General features: G+C 48.8%; 1 long non-coding RNA gene across 1 annotated transcript in view; it reads left to right on the top strand.

The window, feature by feature from the left end:
- Positions 1–20,193, top strand: part of LOC112582628 — a 68,561-nt gene that overhangs the window by 28,968 nt on the left and 19,400 nt on the right. Inside the window, exon 2 of the long non-coding RNA XR_003107037.3 lies at positions 10,540–10,593. This is a non-coding gene — a long non-coding RNA (uncharacterized LOC112582628). The remainder of the gene's footprint in view (positions 1–10,539; positions 10,594–20,193) is intronic.

The raw sequence follows: 20,193 nt of genomic DNA, 5'->3' as shown, positions 1-20,193 counted from the left end.
AAAGCATTTATATCCCTAACCTACATCAGGCTTCTGTGAATTGATAAAAAATCCAAACATGGTGCACTAATTAAAGAAAAAAATTTATTATAGTTGATTTACAGTGTTGGGTCAATTTCTGTTCTACAGCAAAGTGATTTAGTTATACATATATATATATATATATTCTTTTTAATGTTATTTTCCATTATGGTTTATCTCAGGATATTTAATATAGTTCCTGTGTAATACACTAGGACCTTGTTGTTTATCCATTCTATATATAATAGTTTGCATCTGCTAATCCCAAACTCCCAATCCATGCTTCCTCTTCCCCCTTGGCAACCACCAGTTTCTTCTCTATGTCTGTGAAGTGTGTTTCTGTTTTATAGATAAGTTCATTTGTGTCATATTTTAAAGTCAACATATAAGCGATATCATATGATATGTGACTTCCCTGGTGGCTCAGAGGGTAAAGCGTCTGCCTGCAATGCTGGAGACCAGGGTTCGATCCCTGGGTTGGGAAGATCCCCTGGAGAAGGAAATGGCAGTCCACTCCATTTGTTTATTTATTGTTGCCTGGAGAATCCCATGGACGGAAGAGTCTGGTATGCTATAGTCCACGGAGTCACAAAGAGTTGGACACGGCTGAGCGATTTCACTTTCTTTCTTATGATATGTGTCTTTTTCTGTCTGACTCTCTGCACACTAGGTGCATCTATGTTGCTGAAAATGGCATTCTTTCTTTTTTCTATATGAGTAGTATTACATCTTTATTCAATCATCTGTTGATGGCCGTTTAGGTTGTTTCTACATCTTAGCTATTGTGACTAGCGCTGCTAGGAACTTAGGGGCGCATATATCTTTGAATTAGAGTTTTCTTCAGATCTATGCCCAGGAGTGGGATTGCTGGATCCTATGGCAATTCTATTTTTAGTTTTTTGAGGAACCCCCATATACTGTTCTCCATAGTGGCCGCACCAATTAACTTTCCCATCAACAAGGTAGAAGGACGGTTCTCTTTTCTCCACACTCTCTCCAATATTCGTTATTTGTTGCGTAGTGCACTAATTTCTTATTGGTGCTCTAACAAATTATCACAAACAGTGGCTTAAAATAGCACAAGTTTATTATCTTGTAGTTCTGAAAGTCAGAAGTCCAAAAGGAATCTCACTGGGTTAAAATCAAAGTGTTAGCAGGTCTGAGCTCCTTCTAGAGGCTCTAGGGAAAATCTATCTCCTTGTCTTTCTAGCTTCCAGAGGTGGCCTGGATTCCTTGGCCTTTGGTGTCATCCTCCATCTTCAAAGCCATCAATGTCAGGCTGATTCCACATGCTGCCATCTCTCTGGGTCTCTCTATTCTGCCTCCAGTTTCAACTTTTAAGCACCCTTGTGATGACATTGGGCCCACCCTGATGATCCAAAGTGATCTTCCCCATCTCGGTGTGAGCTGATTACGTGCTATGCTATGCTGTGCTAAGTTGCTTCAATCATGTCAGACTCTTTGCAACCCCATGGACTGTAGCCTGCCAGGCTCCTCTGTCCATGGGATTCTCCAGGCAAGAACACTGGAGTGGTTGCCATGCCCTCCTCCAGGGGATCTTCCTGACTCAGGGATAGAACCCACATCTCTTATATCTCCTGCATTGACAGGTGGGTTCTTTACCACTAGTGCCACGGCTGGATCGCGGCCTCCAGTTTCAACTTTTAAGAGCCCTTGTGATGACATTGGGCCCACCAAGATGATCCAGGGTGATCTTCCCCCATTTTCAGTGTCAGCTGACTAGCAACCTTGATTCCACCTGCAACCTTCGTCCCCCTCTACTATGTAAACTAATATATTCACAAGTCCTGGGGATTAGGACACAGACAATTTTGAGAGGGGATCTTTATTATATCTACCACACACATCAATTAAAAATGAACAAAGATATGAATAAACAATTCACAGGAAAATTGCAACAGTCCGTAAATCTATGAAAATTTCAACATCCTTCTCGATAGTCAGGAAAATGAAAGAACAGCAATGAGATTCCTTGTACACCCTCCAGATGGCAAATATGAAAAAGAGTAACACTGTCCAGAGCCAATTAGGATGTGAGACATGAGCACCCACATGCCCTGCTAGGAGGAGGGCATTGTGACAATGTTTGGGGGAAAGTAATCTGATAGTCTGTTAAAATTAACAGGTACTTACATTTTGAGTCCTCACCTCTAGGAATTTATTTCTTTCAGACATAACACACTGTCACTCCATTCCAAAAATGACAATGTGTCAGCACTGAAGGTATAGCCACGAACAGGAGAGAGAAGGCCTTGCTCTCACAGGGCTGACATTCTCACGGAAGATGCAGACAGCAAACACACACAGCAAGAAATGGAAATGTACCGGGTTGGGATTAGGGCTGTGCATTGATGTCCTAGGGACACCCTAACAGATTTCTGTGAACTGGGTGGCTTACAACAACTGGGCAATATCCCCCTACAATTCTGGAGACTAGAAGTCCAGAACTGAGGGCTGAGTCCTTATAGAGGCTCCGAGGGAGAATCTTGCCTCTCTCCTCACTCCTGGTGGCTGCCAGCATCCTTGCTGGCCTTTGGTTTGTAGATGCATCACTCCTATCTCTGTTGTCACAAAGCCTGCCCCTCTCCCCATCTTTTGGTCCAAATGACCTCTTCTTATATGGAGACCAGTAATTGAATTAAGATTCTTCTGAGTCCAGTCTGACCTTTTCTTAACTTGACTGCATCCACAAAAACTGTTTCCAAATAGTCACTTTCACAGGTACCAGGAGTTGACCTCTAACAGCGCTGGGCTGAACTGTGCAGGTCCACTTATATATGTGTTATTTTCAATAGTAACTATAACATTACTATGTGATCTGAGGTTGGTTGAACCCAGGATACAGAATCATGGATTTGGAGGAAGCATGTATACAGAAGGCTGACTATAAATTATACTCAGATTTTCAACTTCAAGGAGGGTCCCTGTCTCCAGCCCCTGCATTATTCAAGGGTCAGTCAACTATATCTTTTTATTTTGATTTTTTTTTATTTTTAACTTTAATGAAGTGTAGCTGATTTACAATGCTGTGTTAGTTTCAACAACTTGTTAAAGGACACAATTCAATTCTCAGAGGGCTGTACAAAGAATTAGTGTAATACAAGAGAGTGAGGGTGGCTACTTAAGCTTGAACAAGCAGGAGAGCTTCTCAGAGGAGGTGATATTTTTACCTGAGCTCTGAATGGCAAGAAAGAAGTCACTGATTATCAAGGAAGAGCCTTCCAGGAGAGGGAATAGTTGGCACAGAGGCCTGAAGGCAGAATTAGGCTTGGCAAGGTTGAGGCCTTGCAATTGGGCAGGTGTAACTGGTTCTGATGGGCACAGGGAAGTAATCCAGGGTAGACTCAGAGAAGGCAGCATGGCCAGAGGAAGGGCCAGGAGGAGGAAGTGAGTGATGTGCTCTGACATGTGTGGTAGAAACCTCAGTACATGAGAATGTATGCACAAGGGTGACTGTTACATCACCGTTTGCAAAAAAAAATTAAACTGGAAATAACCTGTATGTACATTAATGAGGGACTGGTTGAAAAAGCTATGCTGTATTTGTTCCGTGGACTATGAGTTTGAGCTGTCTGTACCCGTCTCCCAACCCCCGCCCGGAGGGATGTTCCTGATCTTTGGTGTGAAGAAGTAAGTCATGTGGTGAAGTGTCAAGTTTATCTGTGTGTGTGTATGTGTTTTCTTCGAGCCCTAAAAGCCATCTGCAATGCTTGACCGTGACTAGCACAGGCCACAAGGACAGGTCTGAATTTATTTGGGCTCTCCCAACCAAACCCATGCTAGCCAGTAGGTCTTGTTGAAAGGCTCTAGTTTACAACTCCAGGCCTGATCATAAAAGTCTTCTAAAAGACCTCAGATTGGACAACATCACTGCAGGAAGCTCACGAGGTGGTCTGTTTTGTGCATCACCTGCTATGCGGAGCCTGCTGGGTGAGAAGCTCCATCCTGCACAGTCCCCACCCTCTGGCCCCCATTGCCTTCAGGTGCAGACAGTGGGCTCCAATGTCCAGACAGGTGTGACCGGCTGCTCCTTTAGATGGGAATGGAGAGGTTTCCATGCCCACCTGCCTTGGGAAGACAAGAAGGCCAGGAGACTCAGACATTTGGAGAGGTTTCTGCACAAAAGACTGAATTAAATAATTTCTGTCTGTGTTCAGTTACTCAGTTGTGTCCGATTCTTTGTGACCCCATGGACTGTACATAGCCCGCCAGACTCCTCTGTCCATGGGATTTCCCAGAAGAATACTGGAGTGGGTTGCCATTTCCTTCTCCAGGGGATCCTCCTAACCCAGGGATTGAACTCACATCTCTTGCATCTTCTGCATTGGTAGGAAGATTCTTTACTGCTGAGCCACCAGGGAAGGCCCAAATAATTTTCAGGTTACTCTAAACAGAATCCTCCTTCTTAGTCCACCCCAAAGACTGCTTCCTTCCAGAAGCCTGAAGCCCTGTCCTCTGTGGCCTCCTCCCCTTCCTTTCAGACTCTACATCCTCAAGAAGTCTGTGTTGTTTTCTTGGCCTAGAAAGTGAAATGAATCTGAATTTCCATTCCCTAAGAGGTTCAGGATCGAGTCCCCCCTAAGGACTAGGATTACTCTAGATTCTCCCATTTTCAAGTTGTTTATTGGTGGTAAAAATCAGAGATCTCCTTAGGACACTGACAGAAAACTGGGTGCTAGGACAGGAAGGGTGATTTGTCCAACAGTCTCTATCTGGAAGCAACCCCCACATCAGTCAATAAAAGGATGGAGTGCAGTCTATGAAGCCATTCACAGCCCAAAGAGTGAATGGACTAAACTACAGGAAAAACGTGACTTACTCTCAAAACCATTACAGTGAATGAAAGAAGTTGAACTCGAAAGAATACTTTGGTGCAAGTCCATTTCCATAAAGTTGAAAAGATGGCAGAATTCGAGTGCAGGGTTTAAGGTTGCCTTCTTGGCTGGCTCTGTAAGACTGATAAAGAAAAGCCATGAGGCTTGGTGTCGGCCATCTTTGTGGGCAGGATGGGAGTGATGAACGGGAAGGGCTGGCAGGGGCTGCAATCTCCATTCTCCAACTGGCCTTTAATTTAGTTCACTAATCATTTTCAAGGTCAAGAAGCAACAGTTAGAACTGGACATGGAACAACTGACTGGTTCCAAATTGGGAAAGGAGTATGACACGGTTGTATATTGTCATCCTGCTTATTTAATTTATATGCAGAATACATTATGTGAAATGCCAGGTTGGATGAATCACAAACTGGAATCAAGATTGCTGGGAGAAATATCAACAACCTCAGATATGCAGACTATGCCACTCTAATGGCAGAAAGTGAAGAGGAACTAAAGAGCCTCTTGGTGAAGGTGAAAGAGGAGAGAGAAAAAGCTGACTTGAAACTCAACATCCAAAAAACTAAGATGATGGCTTCCAGTCCCATCATTTCATGGCAAATGGAAAGGGGAAAAGTGGTTTTCTTTTCTTGGGCTCCAAAATCACTGCAGATGGGGACTGCAGCCATGAAATTCAAAGACGCCTGCTCCTTAGAAGAAAATCTATGAAAAACCAGACAGTGTATTAAAAAGCACAGATATCCCTTTGTCAACAAAGGTCCATATAGTCAAAGCTATGGTTTTTCCAGTAGTCATGTGGATGTGAGAGTTGGACCATAAAGAAGGCTGAGCACCAAAGAATTGATGCTTTCAAATTGTGGTGCTGAAAAAGACTCTTAAGAGTCTCTTGGACAGCAAGGAGATCAAACCAGTCAGTCCTATAGGAAATCAATCCTGACTACTCATTGCTGAAGCTGAAGCTCCAATACTCTGGTCACCTAATGTGAAGGGCTGACTCATTGGGAAAGACCCTTATGCTGGGAAAAAATGAAGACAAAAGGAGAAGGGGGCAGCAGAGAATAAGAAGGTTAGATAGAATCACCAACTCAATGGACATGAATCTGAGCAAACTTCAGAAGATAGTAGAGAACAGAGGAGCCTCGGGAGCTACAGTTCATGGGGTTGCAAAGAGTTGGACACAACTTAGTAACTGAACAACAGCAACATTAATTTTAATAAGAGTTATTCAAGATCAACATATGCAATAATTAGTTGTGGCCTTGGGCAAGTTAATTAACCTCTCTGAACCTTGCTTTGTTCATCCATTATCTATCAAATATAATTAACGATGTCTCCCTTACACCACACAGGTTTGATACATGGAATAAACGTAATCACGTGATGAAGTGGGATTCAAGTGTGTGGCATGGCTATTATTATTCTTACCAAGTAAATACAGCAGCATCAAAATGAGGTTGCTGCCATTGTGTGTGGAGTTGGTGATGACTCAGGACTCAGATGGAGGAAGTGTTTGTAGTTACACACAGTAAAGAGGGAGGGCTAATGTCAGTTGTATTCCTATTTTAAATAACCCAACATTTGCACACTATGTGTTTAGCACAAAGTCTCCATTTGAATCAATAAAAGTGGAAAGTTTCTTGAGAGCACCAATTATTACGTTCCACAGTTTAAAAACACATCCTATCAGCGAACACAAAAGAACTAGCGACTGAACAACAATAACAAATCATTTGTTAAATGAGTTACTTTATGCCTATTTCTCTGTCATATTATTTTTCAAAACTGCCTGGAGAAATAAAGTCCATAACATGTTTAACAGGGCACGATTTAATGTAAAGAACTGTGAGCAGGGCGTTTTAGGAAGTTGGGCTCTCTTTCTCTCTCTCTCCCCTCCTGGCCCACTTCCTCCCTCCTTCCATCAGCATCTCTCCTTCTTCCACAAAAGCCCCTGCATCCCCCTCATCCACACCACTTTGCTAAGCAGCCCCCCTCTGCACGCAGCCTTTCATCTCCTGAAAAATTCTGTTTAAGTTCAGATCCATGGAGAAGATCTGAATGTGATGGACCACTGTTGGATACCAGCCACCCATGAGTCTGCTACCCTGGGCTAGGCCCTCCCAGGTTCCATTACCTCTGCCCACCAGCCAGGGAAGGTGATGAGGAGGATAGCCCTGGCCAAACCCTAGTGGCTTTGGTGGAGGGGCTGAAGGTGGCCGGTTTCTCTGGGGCCAAGCGGCAGGACTGTCCCTCCAGCACAAGGACCGGCTGATGTGAGCCGGGCTCATGGATGGACAGATGGGCCAAAGTGAAGCCAATTATCTCAGGCCCTGCAAAGAACAAGAGGCCTAGGTACAAAGGGAGAACCTAGGACCCCTGCCTACCCAGCTCTGTTCACCTGTTTGGGCCCCCCGGGGCTGTGTGGCCCCCAAGACCCCATTTTCCCCTGTTGCATGAACCTAGCCCCTGCCAAGTCTGCATCCACAAATGAAGCCAAGTCACCCCACTCCGTTTGTGTTGGCAGCTGTCCAGTGGCCAGACCCCCAACCCCTCCTTGGGGGAACACATTCACAGGTTAGGAGACATCGGCATTTCCTCCAGAACTGCCATTATTTTGTTGTTAAAATGTCTCCCTTCCACACCTCCCCTTTATTGGGAATCAGCTGGGGAAGAAAGGGCTTTCCTCACAAACGCTCTACATCTCCTCCGAGGAGCTCGTCTTGGCTCCATCCTCTGTGAGCCCCATGCTCTGCCACGGGAGCCTGTGCCACTTAAGCCCTTCTCTGCAGCCTGCAGCATCCACCGCAGTCCATCACAGTCTCCACGTGCATCTCTCTGATCGTTCAAACTGCAAGGGTTGGAGCCAGGCCTTCTAGACAAGGATGCTGACCGCATCACAGGGTGCCCACCTTGGTTGAGCACATACCCCACACCCGGGACCTGGTTCCATATTCACAAACCCCTGCCAAGGAGCTGCTTCCTCTCCCAGATTTGCAGCCGAGGCCTGGGGTTGGGGGTGGTAGTACGGTGTCCTCAGGTCCAGCACTACATTAGTGGCACAGCTGGAACTGGACCCTGTGTTCGTTCGAAGCCCTGGGCTTGTCTGCTCTGTAAACCTCGAAAACACAGTCTTCTAGGCTTCTCCTCCTGTTTATCCTCGACAGGCAGGGCCTATCATCACCATTCTCTTTCTACGCAAAAGAAAATGGAAGGTCAGAGAAACTCAGTGGCTAAGATCACACTGGGCCCTCGAAGTTCAAGCCCTGAGGCTTTGCTGCTGCAGTGTCTTCCTTACTCCCTTGTTCTTCTAGAGACAAGGACCACCTCGGATTCTGCCTTCTTTCTTTCCTTTCAGGTTACCTGAGTCCATTACCAATAAATTGCCATCCTGAGATCATAGGGGATGAATAGCTGGATCTATCTTTCTATTCTTCTTCCCTCCATCCATCCACCCACCAATCCATCCACTAGCCGAGTTATCCATCATCTATTTATCTTATTATCTTTTGTCTGTCTGTCTTTCAATCCATCCTTCCACCCACCCAGTTATCTATCTACCTATGTATCTATCTATATTTGTATCTATCTTTCATTTATCTCACAGCCTACACCGTCAAGGAACTTACAGTCCAGTAACAAGAATGGGTGTTTGAGTGCTCACACACACGAATACTCACAAATGTGCAATTATAGATAACCATTCATCTTTAAAAGAGGTGTATGCTCTGTGTCCAGAGACTTTGACCTTGCACACAAGGGTAGGGAGTCAGAAGAGCTCCTGAAGCAGTCCTGTCCTGGCTCCTCCTCTGGCCAGATACAGCACTGGACACCAGGAGGATGGAGGAATAAGGCAGACTTTAAGAGGGACTCTCAGATCTAAGCTGTTCTGGGTTTCATGGGCGGGCAGGTGGCAGGGCAGGAGAAGGGCCCTGTGTGCCCTGGTGAGAGGCTGAGAGTGTGTCTGCTCACAAGATGGTCCAAGCTCCTCGTCGCTTGCTCCATGACTTGGGAAAGGGACACCGTGTCTCTGGGCTGGCGGGGTCCCTTCCATAGAATGACATGACATGGTTTAGCAGCTACTACCATCAGAAAAGCTGGGGCTCTTGTGATGAAGGCACTCTGTCCTTGTGCTGGGGCTTCCCTGTAGCTGGGAGGTAGTCAGCCTCTCATATGGCTGGAGTTTCTTATCCAACGGGGATGGAGGCCCAGCGTGGCCCTCTGTTCCCCTCTCCAGCTCAGGGCTGGAGGCTTGTAAATTTCCCACATCCCTCGCCACTTGTCTCCACCCTTTTCCACCAGGAGAGGACCCAGGTGTTTCTCCCATGGGGGAAGGAATTCTCGTTTCCAACTCAGTTTACCAACACCAAAGACTCTGGGTTTAGAGGGAGGAACCAGGAGGTGAATGAGTAGAGGAAACCCACCAGTGGGGCCTGGCTCAGACCCAGCACCTTTGCTTCCTATGTTCACTGGTCAGAGTGAAGCTCCGGCCAGCCTGGATCAAGGGCTAGGGAGCAGATGCCTCCTTCCCACCTCCTGGAGGAAGGAGGGCAGCGTCATTGCAGGGACTTAGAGATGGGAAGGAGGAAAGCTTTTGTCCTCTATTTGCAATCTGCCTATGGTCACACTGAGGGCTCTGGGCCAACAGCCACCCTTGCTCCTGTGTGCCCAGGGGGTCAGGAAGGAGAGCTGTTACATGTGGGGGAAAAGGGTTGGGTGAGACTCCATTGGGTCCTGCTGGCCCTCAGACTGGGGTCAGGAGCTTCTTGAGGATTAAAAAGTGGCATGTGTTCATTTTCAAGTTAATCTAAAAATGCATGTAAATGTGTGCTGAGCCAACTGCACAGCCCTGAGTCCCACCAGGAGCTTCAGTGTACTTCACGTGTTTCTTCTCCATTCATGGTGCCAGGGTCCAAGCAGCAAATTGGCGATGGTCCAGGGAGATTAAAGGAAGAGGGGGCCAAATGCCATCAGGGCATGCTCGTGGCATCTCAGGAGTTCAGGAGGACAAGAGCAGAGGGAAACTGAGTCATGATATGGCCAAGATGAACTGGAGGAGACTTCTCCCAGCAGCCGGGAGAGTTTCCTGTCCATAGCAGCAACTTCAGCTCTGCAAATGACATCACACTGACTGTCTTGAAGTTGTGCCATGCATGGGGCAATGAGACTGGGAGCTAGCTCTGAGAGGGGAAGTGAAGGTATCTGCTGGGATGGAATCAATCTGTGAAGAAGGTTGATGGTGGTGGGTGGGTCTCCAGAACATTGGAGTCCCCAACAACACAAGCAGATGAAGACTTTTTTACTAACAGTAGCCATCGTTGCCTAGTGTGAGGTCACCACTGTTTATCCAATAACCCAGTGGGGGAAGTATTGCTATTTCTGCTTAGCAGACACAGTGATTCAGAGAAGTTGAGTAAGCTACTCAGAGCTGCACAGCATTCTGACCTGTTCTCCTCCACAGCCAGTCCCCTTCCAGCCTCACCTCAGCCTTTTCCTCTAGTCTTGGGTAGGCTGAGCCCTCCTGAGACTTCTCAGGGCCACGTGAGTAGCAGATGCATTTGCCCCACCTTGACCTTTTGCCAGCCTGCCAGGCAACTAGTTCATAATTAGGTAATTAAGTCTTCAAGTAAACACTGGAGAAGTCCAACCTGTTTTTGTCTCGTTTCAGGAAAACAAAGCCCCAGGAGCTTTCCAGTAAGTTAAGAGAGTTTCTGGCTCCGTGGTGAGTAAACAAGGACTAGAGGCTTCCATGCTGCCCTCCCCCCTCCCCCTCCTGCCCTCTCCTTCCCAGCATCGGTTCCCCTCCCCACCACCCCAGCACGCTCTTTGTTCCCCAGGGAGTGGTGAGGGCAGCCTGCTCACTGGGGGCTGATGTTTCCGGGACCCCCAGGCCAGGGCTCCATCATTCAGAACAGTCTATCAGGGTGTTTATGACACTTCAGGCCAGGCGGGGGTTGGGGGTGGAGGGACTGGGGGCAGGCAAGGCCTGGGGCTTCGTGAGTTTCTGGATCCCCAGTGATGAGCACATAGAGAAGAATTTGTTAAGTAAAGAATGGTGAAGATGCCTTACAGTGTGCAGGCCTGTGAAAACCCTCTGGGGCTCAGACCCCGGGCAGAAGTGGAGGGAGACGGGAACCCTCCTCACTTGCCATTGTTCGTTTCATTAGAGACAGGGCCTCCCGCACCCCAGGGAGTGTGCAGAAAAGGGGTCGGGCACGGGGGGCGCTGGGCCAGACAAGCGGTATGAGAGTGCTAGGTCCTGGCGTGGGAGAAGGGAGTGACGTGGAGGGGGGCAGTGCCACCCCCCTCAGGACCACTCAAGGCTGGCGCTGCGAGGAGCTCAGCCTACAGGTTCATTCCAGGGTCCTGTTGGGAAAGAGATCTTAGGAGTGGAACTCCCTGGTGGTCCAGTGGTTAAGACGCCATGCTCTCACTGCTGAGGGCCTGGGTTCAGTCCTGATCAGGGAACTAAGATTCTGCAAGCCTTGTGGTGTGGCCAAATTAAAAAAAAAAAAAAAGAGATGTCAAGAATTCCCTTAGAGCAGACTGGGGCCGCTACAACATGGCCACCTCCCCTGTCTTCTGGTGCTGCAGGCGGAGCTGGCTTCTGGCCCACATAGGCTTCTGTGCTCGCTGTCCCTCACCTGGGCACTTGCCGCCCCAGGTTAAAATTGCCTACAGACGTCCCTGTCTCCCCCACCAGACTGGGGGCATCTCCACAGCAGGCCCACATGTGAAATGGCCCTAAATCCCTACTGTCAGGCCTGACACTTGGAATGTAGGAGGGTCTTGGAATACTCTGTGTATGAACACATGAGCATTGATGAAAATGTCTGTGTAGAGTGGGAGCAGCACTGACAGATGAATGGATAAGAAGGTGTGGTATATACATACATACACAATGGAATACTATTTGGTCATAAAAAAGGAAACAATGCCATTTGCAGCAACACAGATAGACCTAGAGATTCTCCCACTAAGTGAAGTCATACAGAAAGACAAATACCATATGATATCACTTATATGTAGAATCTAAAAAAAGATACAAATAAACTTATTTACAAAGCAGAAGTAGATTCACAGATGTAGAAAGCAAATTTATGGTTGTCAAAGGGAAAAGGAGAGGAGGGATCAGTTAGGCCACGTGACTTCACTGTAGCTAGTGAATATTAGCAGAAATGTGCAAATTTGGTTGTGTTCTATAGGGAAGGGGCAAACTCTTCTTGTCAGTTCTTCCTTTATGAGAAAGAGGTTGGATGAAGCACAATGTGATAGCTGGAGGAGGAAGGAGCTATCTTGTTTAAGCTCTTGTTACTCAAGTGTTCCAAGGACCAGGAGCACTGGCATCTCCTGGGAGTCTGTTAGAAATATGCAATCTTGTGTGCCACCCAGATCTGCTGAATCAACATCTACACATTAGTAAGATCCCTGTGTGATCGTATGCCCTTTAAAGTTTGAGAAGCACGCGTTAAAGCCACTTTTATTGAAAGTGAAAGTTAAGTTGTTCAGTCGTGTCCTACTCTTTGTGATCCCATGGACTGTAGACTGCCAGGCTCCTCCATCCATGGGATTTTTCCAGGCTAGAATACTGGAGTGAGTTCCCATTCCCTTCTCCAGGGGATCTTCCTGACGCAGGGATCGAACCCGGGTCTCCCGCATTGCGGGCAGACTCTTTACTGTCTGAGCCATCAAGGAAGCTGAACCTAATTCTGACTGATCGTGGCTGCAGTGGCCTTGCTGATGCTGGCAACTTGAGTTCCCCATTATTTTGAGAGTGTTGAGGCAATGACTTCTGGGAAAGTCATATGACTAATGGAGCCCTGTTCTCATCCCAGTTGTGCTCTGTGTAAAGAGTGGGCCCATCTAGAGTGCCAGGAGGAATCAGAACTCCCAGGCCTGTGTGTGAATATCTGGGCATACGCGTGTGTGTAGCTTGTGAGCAGGCCCACATGCAGAGAGGCTGGCGGGGGCCAGCGGACTATGTTGACCCATACACTGGTAGCTCATGCATCTGTCAGGAAAACAGAGGCGGACAAGAGAAAGGGTACACCCAGCTTACACAGACTTGTGATTGAAATGAGATCAACCCTGTGATATGTGCCTTAGTGCAAGAACGTTAGGATGTCAGGCACCTGGGAAGGCAGCGTCATGAGACACAGACCTGGGCACCTGGGAAGAGGAGAAGCCAGCTGGTCCTGAGGATGCAAGGCACGTGTGCTGAGGGGCTGGTGCACGATGCTCCCTCGTCCCTAGTGTGGGACCAGCCACCTACCTGCACAGACCGTGGGTGGTGACAACTGGGTGAAGGGGGCTAACATGGGGCGAAGATTCAGAGCATGGTTCAAGAGGCCTGGTGCATGTTTCTGCTGTCACTCAGTCTTGTCTACATCCTTCTTGCCTCTCCCTGGTCCCTCTGAAGAATTCCTTCACGCTTGATAGCCTGAAGGGCATCCGTTCCGAGAAAAGTAGGAGGTTTGTTTTCTTGCTGCTGGAGGCTATGCCCTGCAATCACCCCACCCTCTCTAGGAGGGCAGGGTAGCAGCCAGGGGAGGGAGGCAACAGCACCTGACAGGCATCACTGCTGTGGCCACCAGCTGCCAGGGGTTCAGGCGTGGCTGATGGTTTCGTGGGCCAGTGCACACTCTTTGCTGGACAAACATCCCCTGGACTCTGGCCCAGAAAAGCACTGTGAAGCCAGGTGGGAAATGCCTCCTGGGACCTGGACACCCTCCTGGGCAGGAATGGAGTTAGATCTGTCAAGTTACAAGAATTTTCTGCTGTATAGGAAGCTGCTGTGTGACTTTGGGCAACGTACTTAACTTCTCTGAACCTCAATGTCCTTATCTCTAAGATGAAGATGCTAATGTCTCCTTACAGATTTAGGGTGAGGATAACATGAGTTAATATCTGATGTCCTTATTATGGTCATGTCAGGGTCTGGGAGAGATCAGAGGAGGGCCCCCCCTTTCCATCTGGTGAGGGGTGCAGGGGGAGGTGGCACTTCACAGAGAGGCTAAGTTGGGGTTTGCCAGGCAGAGATGGGAAACAGCATTTGGGGTCCATGGGATGGTACTGGCCAAGGCACCAAAGAAGGGAGTTGTGGAGGAGGAAGGATTCAGTTGAGCCTGGAATGGATGGAGAGGGTGAAGCTGCAGCAGTGGGCATGGCCAGGTGAGTAAGGCAGGGCCTCATCCAGGCCCACCTGGGAGCCCTCTGGCACGCACCGCTCCCACTCCTGCCTACCACACACACACCACAAACACTTGGCTGGGACCACTCCCGTGGTCTGGGCTGCTCCCTCTCCTGTATTTTCCCAGACAAGAAGCTCTTGAGGGCACAGTCCTGCTGACCCCGCTGTGGTCTCATCCTCAGCTGTAGCACAGGGACTGGATGCAGGAGACCTCCCTGGAATTTTGCCCCGCACATGGATGAGTCTCATCCTGGGTGCTCTGCCTGCAGGCCCTGCCTGCTCCCTGCGTTGTCCAGAACCTCATCCTTCTTTGGGACTCGCTGCTCCTTGCACAAAGCCTTTGAGAGGACAGCTCCAGGCTCTCTGACCCCTCACCCCCTCCTGTACCCACTCCGAGCCTGGGCTTGGACTAGACTGGTCTAGAGCCCTTGCTCGTGTGGGTCCTGCAGGGAGTCGAGGGCTGGACCTGGAGTGGGGCAACCCTGAGCCTCCACCCGCGCGAAGCTTAAAGACAGGAAGTGATAGAAGCTGCCGAGGACCATGTCTGGCTTTCTGGCAGACCAAACATGCAGGCTGGCCTTATTGTGCTGAAATGAGTGAGGCTTGGTTTCCACCTCTGGGCCTTGACTACAGGTGGCTGTGGTCATGGTGCTGGCGCTGACTGCTGGTCTCTGTGTGCAGGGCCATTGGGCCACGGAGCCTGGGCAGAGGCCAAAGGAATGTGCAGAATCCTTCCAACATGCCAAGGTGTAGTTTGGTTTTTTCACATCCATCTCTGATGGAGAAAGAGCCGACGAAAATGCTGAGGCTTAAAGAACCAAGCCCTGGGCTGCAAACAGCAGTCCTGGAGGGCTAATTGGCTGGTCTGTGATGGACAGGCGCTTTCTGGCAGTGAGTGCTGGGTGATCCCGGGACAGGGCTTTGCCATCTGGTTGCTGTCACTAGGGGTGGGAGTGCTGTCATGGAGCTCCCAGCCAGCATCTCCTCCTCTCCTCTCTGTACCGGCTGCAGGGCCTGGGGTCACAGCCAAGGCTAACAGGAAGGAACTGGGACCTGCAGGATCCCCTTCATAGAGAGGTGTAGGAAGCAGCGTCCTCTAGGGTGGGCCATGTTCCAGATCGTCTAGGAGGAGTTTCATGGAAGAGGGTCGGTTTAGAAAGGTTTAACTTTCGATTCATGGCTGTCAGCAAGCAAGTTTTGTTGAATCCTTAGCAATGTAGTAAGCAGATTAAGTGGGCTTCCCAGGTGGTGCTAGTGGTGAAGAACCTGCCTGCCAATGCAGGAAATGGAAGAGATGCAGGTTTGATCCCTGGGTTGGGAAGATCCCCTGGAGGAGGGCATGGCTACCAACTCCAGTATTCTTGCCTGGAGAATCCCATGGACAGAGGAACCTGGTGGTCTATCGCTCATAGGGTGGCAAAGTGTTGGACACAACCAAACGGACTTGGCACACAGGCAAGCACAATTAAGCAACCTTTGGTTGGTAGAAGATTCTGGTTTAAGCCTTCCATCCCAAACTCAATACATCTCACTCCCCACTCATGTTAGGGGAATCGCTGACTAAAACCACCTGCCATGGCCAGGCAGCACAGTAACCATGTGCATGAGGTATCTTGCAACAGGAGGCAAGGAACAAGGAACTAACAAGCCGCCACCCACTGGAAGAATTCAGGAAAGGTCAAAAGGAGGGAGGAGATGCCAATCTATAAGTCCTACCAACTTCCCAGACTCCTCTTCTCTGGAATCCATCTTGTTTGAACCATGCACTTGCTGCCAGGAAGGACCCTGAGTCAGAATGATTGGCCAGAGACAACCTGGAAACTAACCCCATGACCATAAAACCCGATACTGTGAGCCATGTGGCAGAGCAGTTCTCCCGGTTTCCCTTACCCTGCTGCTCTCCGCCTGTGCACCCCTCCCAATACAGTCTCTTGCTTTGTCGGTCTCCTTGGACAATCCATTTCCAAGTGTTAAACAAGATCCCACTCTTAGGCCTTAGAAGGGGTTCCCCCTTCTGACAACACTCAGACTTGACCCCATAGCTGGGAGGACCTAAAGGGGCCTCTTCTGAGACAAGCACTCCCTCCTGCCTCACCCCAGCCTGCCTTCTAGACACAGGCACCCTCAGGATGGGGCCAGGAGAGAAGGCTGGAAGGGACAAGTGGTCCCTGGTTCCTGCAGCTGCAGGATGCTGATGTGGGGGTCCTCAGCTGGATGCAAGTGTATTTGCCCTTCACTCTGACCCCTCCCTTATTGTAGGGATTGGCTCCTGTGATTAGGGAGGCCAAGAAGCCCCATGGTCTGCCATCTTCAAGATGAAGAACCAGAAAGTGGAGTTCAGCCCAAGTTGGAAGGGCTGTGAGCCAGGAGAACCCATGGTGGAGCTCCCTGTCTGAGGCTGAACGGCCTGAGAACCCGCTATCTGTGGGTGGGTGGGTGGGGGCTGCTGGTGTCAGGCCAGGTTCCATGGCATCAAGAACAGGGGAGCCAATGTCAGGGAGCAGAAGATATGCATCCCAGGTCAAGCAGAAAGATCAAATATTCCCCCATCTTTTTTTTTTTTAGGTCCATGCTGTATAGCATGCTTGATCTTAGTTCCACAACCAGGGATCAAACCTGTGCCCCCTGCATTGGGAGAATGGAGTCTTAACCACTGGACCACCAAGGAAGTTCCCCTTCCCCCATCTTTTTGTTCTACCTAGGCCATCCATGGATGGGGTGATGCCCATCTGCATGGGTGAGAGTGGTTTTACTGGTCCCTTGATTCAAATGCTAATCTCTGATAGAAATACCCTCCTGGACACACCCAGAAATGGTTTTTGACACCTCTATGGGCATCCCATAGCCCAGTCAAATTGATGTGTAAAATCAACCATCATAAGAGGCAATCCCTTCCTCCATTGGGCAGGGAGGGGAAACCATGCCACTGCAAAACCCCACCAAATCCACCAGCCTCAAATCCGCTCCCCTGCCCTGGCCCAGCCCTTTCCATAGGAGCAGGCTGAGCAGGACAATGACACTTGACTGGAGCAAGCCTATGGCAGCTTTAGCCTCCCATAAACTTGGCAGCAGGGCCACGGCTGTTGGCCACTCTCTTGAAGTCATAGGGTGAACCCTGGGTACCCACTTCTGAGCCACAGTAAAAGTCTCCTTGGGCATAGCACTCACCAGAGTTGCCCTGCTGCTGAGAAAGAAGCCATAGAGAGAACTGTGGAGAGCTGATTTTGCATTATACCCAGGGAAGCAAACGTTTCAAAGAACTTTCACAAACCCTTTCTCTTGTGATCTTCCGAACAGCCTGGTTAGATACAGTGTAAGCGCCAGCACCAGCCATGTGTAGACTGAAGCAGCTAATTAGCTTGTCTGAGCTTCAGTTTCCTCATCTGGAATATTGGGTATGATTCCACCTCACAGGGATGCCAGGAGAACTGAGTTTCAAAAGTATGTGAACGGCTTAGCCTGGAATCCTCCAAATTACTGCCTAGAGTGAGGCAGACTTGGTAGAGGGGTGGCAGAGGAAGTGGGGGTGGGCAGAGCTTGGGCTCTGGAATCTGCGGAGCGTGGACTCAGGCCCACATGGTCCCTTAGCAGCTGTGTGGGCTCAGGCATTGCTTACATCCTTCAGCCACTCGTCCACTTCTGCTGGTGGAAGTGATGATGTGAGCATCTCGGCAGCACTGACCTCAAGTCTGCATCCCCATCCTTGTGAAAGGACACCACCATCCACCAGATTCTCCTGACAAGACTGGGGCATCATCTCTGAAATCTCCACTTCCTCACACTCCACACCACTCTATCAGTATGTTTTGTGGATTCCATTTCTAAGCATCTTTCAAACCATTGGCTCTACAGCAGGGGTTACCCAAGGGGGCCTTCCCAGAGAGTTGGGTTCAACCTGTCGCCTGGGCAACTGGAGGTAGTTGCCTTCTGTGGTTTTGATCAAAACCTGGACTCAGTGCAGCCACCACCAAAATGTCAGGAATTCCCCATAAAATGATGATTCTGAAGTGAATCAATTATGCAGGAATCCTCCTTTAATTTTGTTCTCTAAGGGGACACCTCATATACCAGGAACACGTTGGTGAGGGGAGTGCTAGCATCCTTGGAAGATGCTGTGGTGCTTGTTCTCTGAAGACCAGAGACTGATTCAGAGATGACATGGTTGGACAGGCACTGATTTCAAGGATGGAGGAGCCTGAGGGGCAGAGGCTGGGCAATGGCACTGGACCATTAGAGGCAGTAAACTTGGTGACCATTGGAGAGTGTGGGACTGGAATGACTGTGACCTGACTTACAGGAACCTTGCTTGTGGCTTTGATTTTAGGGATCTTAGGCTGAAATAGACAGTTAGTAAGCTAAGATTCTCTTGGACCTGACTTGGGTCATCATGACAGAGTGACGTGGCCTCTTAACCTATCAATCCCTAGACCTGATTCAATGCAGAGACCCAGAACCTATGGAAAGAATCTATCATCTTTAAAGCAGGACCTTTCAGGAATGTGAATCTTCCTCCTGACCTACTACAAGGTAACCTGGGTCACTGGCTGGGTATTTCTGCACTGGAGAAAGGGCTACTGAACAATGGCTCTGAGCAAAGACTGATTCCTGGAAACTCAGAACAACACTCTGGTCTACCAGCTAGAGGATTTTGAGGTTCAGGTGATAACTGGAGGGTTTTTAAAAACTATTTATGTATTTATCAGCTGCACCAGGTCTTGGTTGTGGAATGTAGAATCTTTAGTTGTGGCATGTGGGATCTAGTCCCCTGACCAGGGATTGAACCTGGGCCCCCTGCTTTGGGAGTGCAGAGTATTGACCACTGGACCACCAGGGCATGTGGGCACACATGCTAAGTTGTGTCCTACTTTTTGTGACCTCATGGACTGTAGCCTGCAAGGCTCCTCTGTCCATGAAATTTTCCAGGCAAGAGTACTGGAGTTGGTTGCCATTTCCTACCTGCGTCTCTTATGTCTCCTGCATTGGCAGGCAGATTCTTTGCCGCTGCACCACGTGGGAAGCCCTGACCACCAGGGAAGTCTCCATAATTGGAGTTTTGACTCAATTCACCTCAATGAAGGCAATAGGAACCAGAACCTACCCTGTGCTTATTTGCCAAGGTTTTGAGTCACTAGTTTGATGGGGGACATGCTTGAGAATTGACAGAATCTCCAGACAGTCTCCCAGGTTTGTGGAATAGTTACAATTACAGTGGGGAAGGACCAAGTATAGAAACTTCCAGAATTCTACCTCCTTGTCAAAGCTATCAGCCCATCAATGCCACAGCCTTGGGGCATTTCAGATATTCGTGCCAACATGGAACCTTTGAGAAAAATTCCACAGGAGTGATTTCAATTACACTCTCCCAGAGCTTGCCTATTTAGTTGGTACAGGACACAGATCCACAGATCCATCTTGCAGAGTAACCACACATCATTTAAGCTTATTCAGATGGTGATTTCAATTTCAGCTGTTATTTTAGACCAGGTTATCTCGATAATGTGACACAGCCTGTGGCATCCCAGCTAGTTAATGTTTCTGTTTTGGAGCCCCTCTGAGCACAAAGGCATCTAGAATTCAGTAGTTGGATTTCCCCTGAAAAGGATCAGTGCATCTTCACGAACTGCTCTCTGGATGACATCAGTTTCCTGGCACCGTGGTACCATCCACTCTAATGTTCTCATCCTATACACGTCACGATGCTGTGCACTGCATTGCTGACCTCAAGCCCACAGGTCATAGAGAGCAGAAAGTAACAGATACTTAAATGCTTTTGCAAGACACATGTGCACTATAGGATCGGCAATGAATCACATAAAAATACAGGAGCTTGGCTACCTCACTGGAGTTTCTGGGTTCTAGTGTCTCTGATATACTGAGATATTCCCTCCAAAGTGAAGGAGAAGTTGATCCACTACACCCATTACTACAGGCTTCCAGGGGGCACTTGTGGTAAAGAACCCGCCTGCCAATGCAGGAGACATAAGAGATGCAGGTTCGATCTCTGAGAAGACTCCTTGGAGTGGGGCATGGCAACCCACTCCAGTATCCTTGCCTAGAGAATCCCATGGACAGAGGGGCCTGGCAGGCTATGGTCCACAGGGTCACAAAGAGTTAACATGACTGAAGCGACTT

This window comes from Bubalus bubalis, chromosome 2 (genome assembly GCF_019923935.1).
Source record: "Bubalus bubalis isolate 160015118507 breed Murrah chromosome 2, NDDB_SH_1, whole genome shotgun sequence".
Taxonomy (NCBI): domain Eukaryota; kingdom Metazoa; phylum Chordata; class Mammalia; order Artiodactyla; family Bovidae; genus Bubalus; species Bubalus bubalis.
Note: the sequence above shows the minus strand (reverse complement) of the source record. Positions and strands in the feature narration are given on the sequence as shown.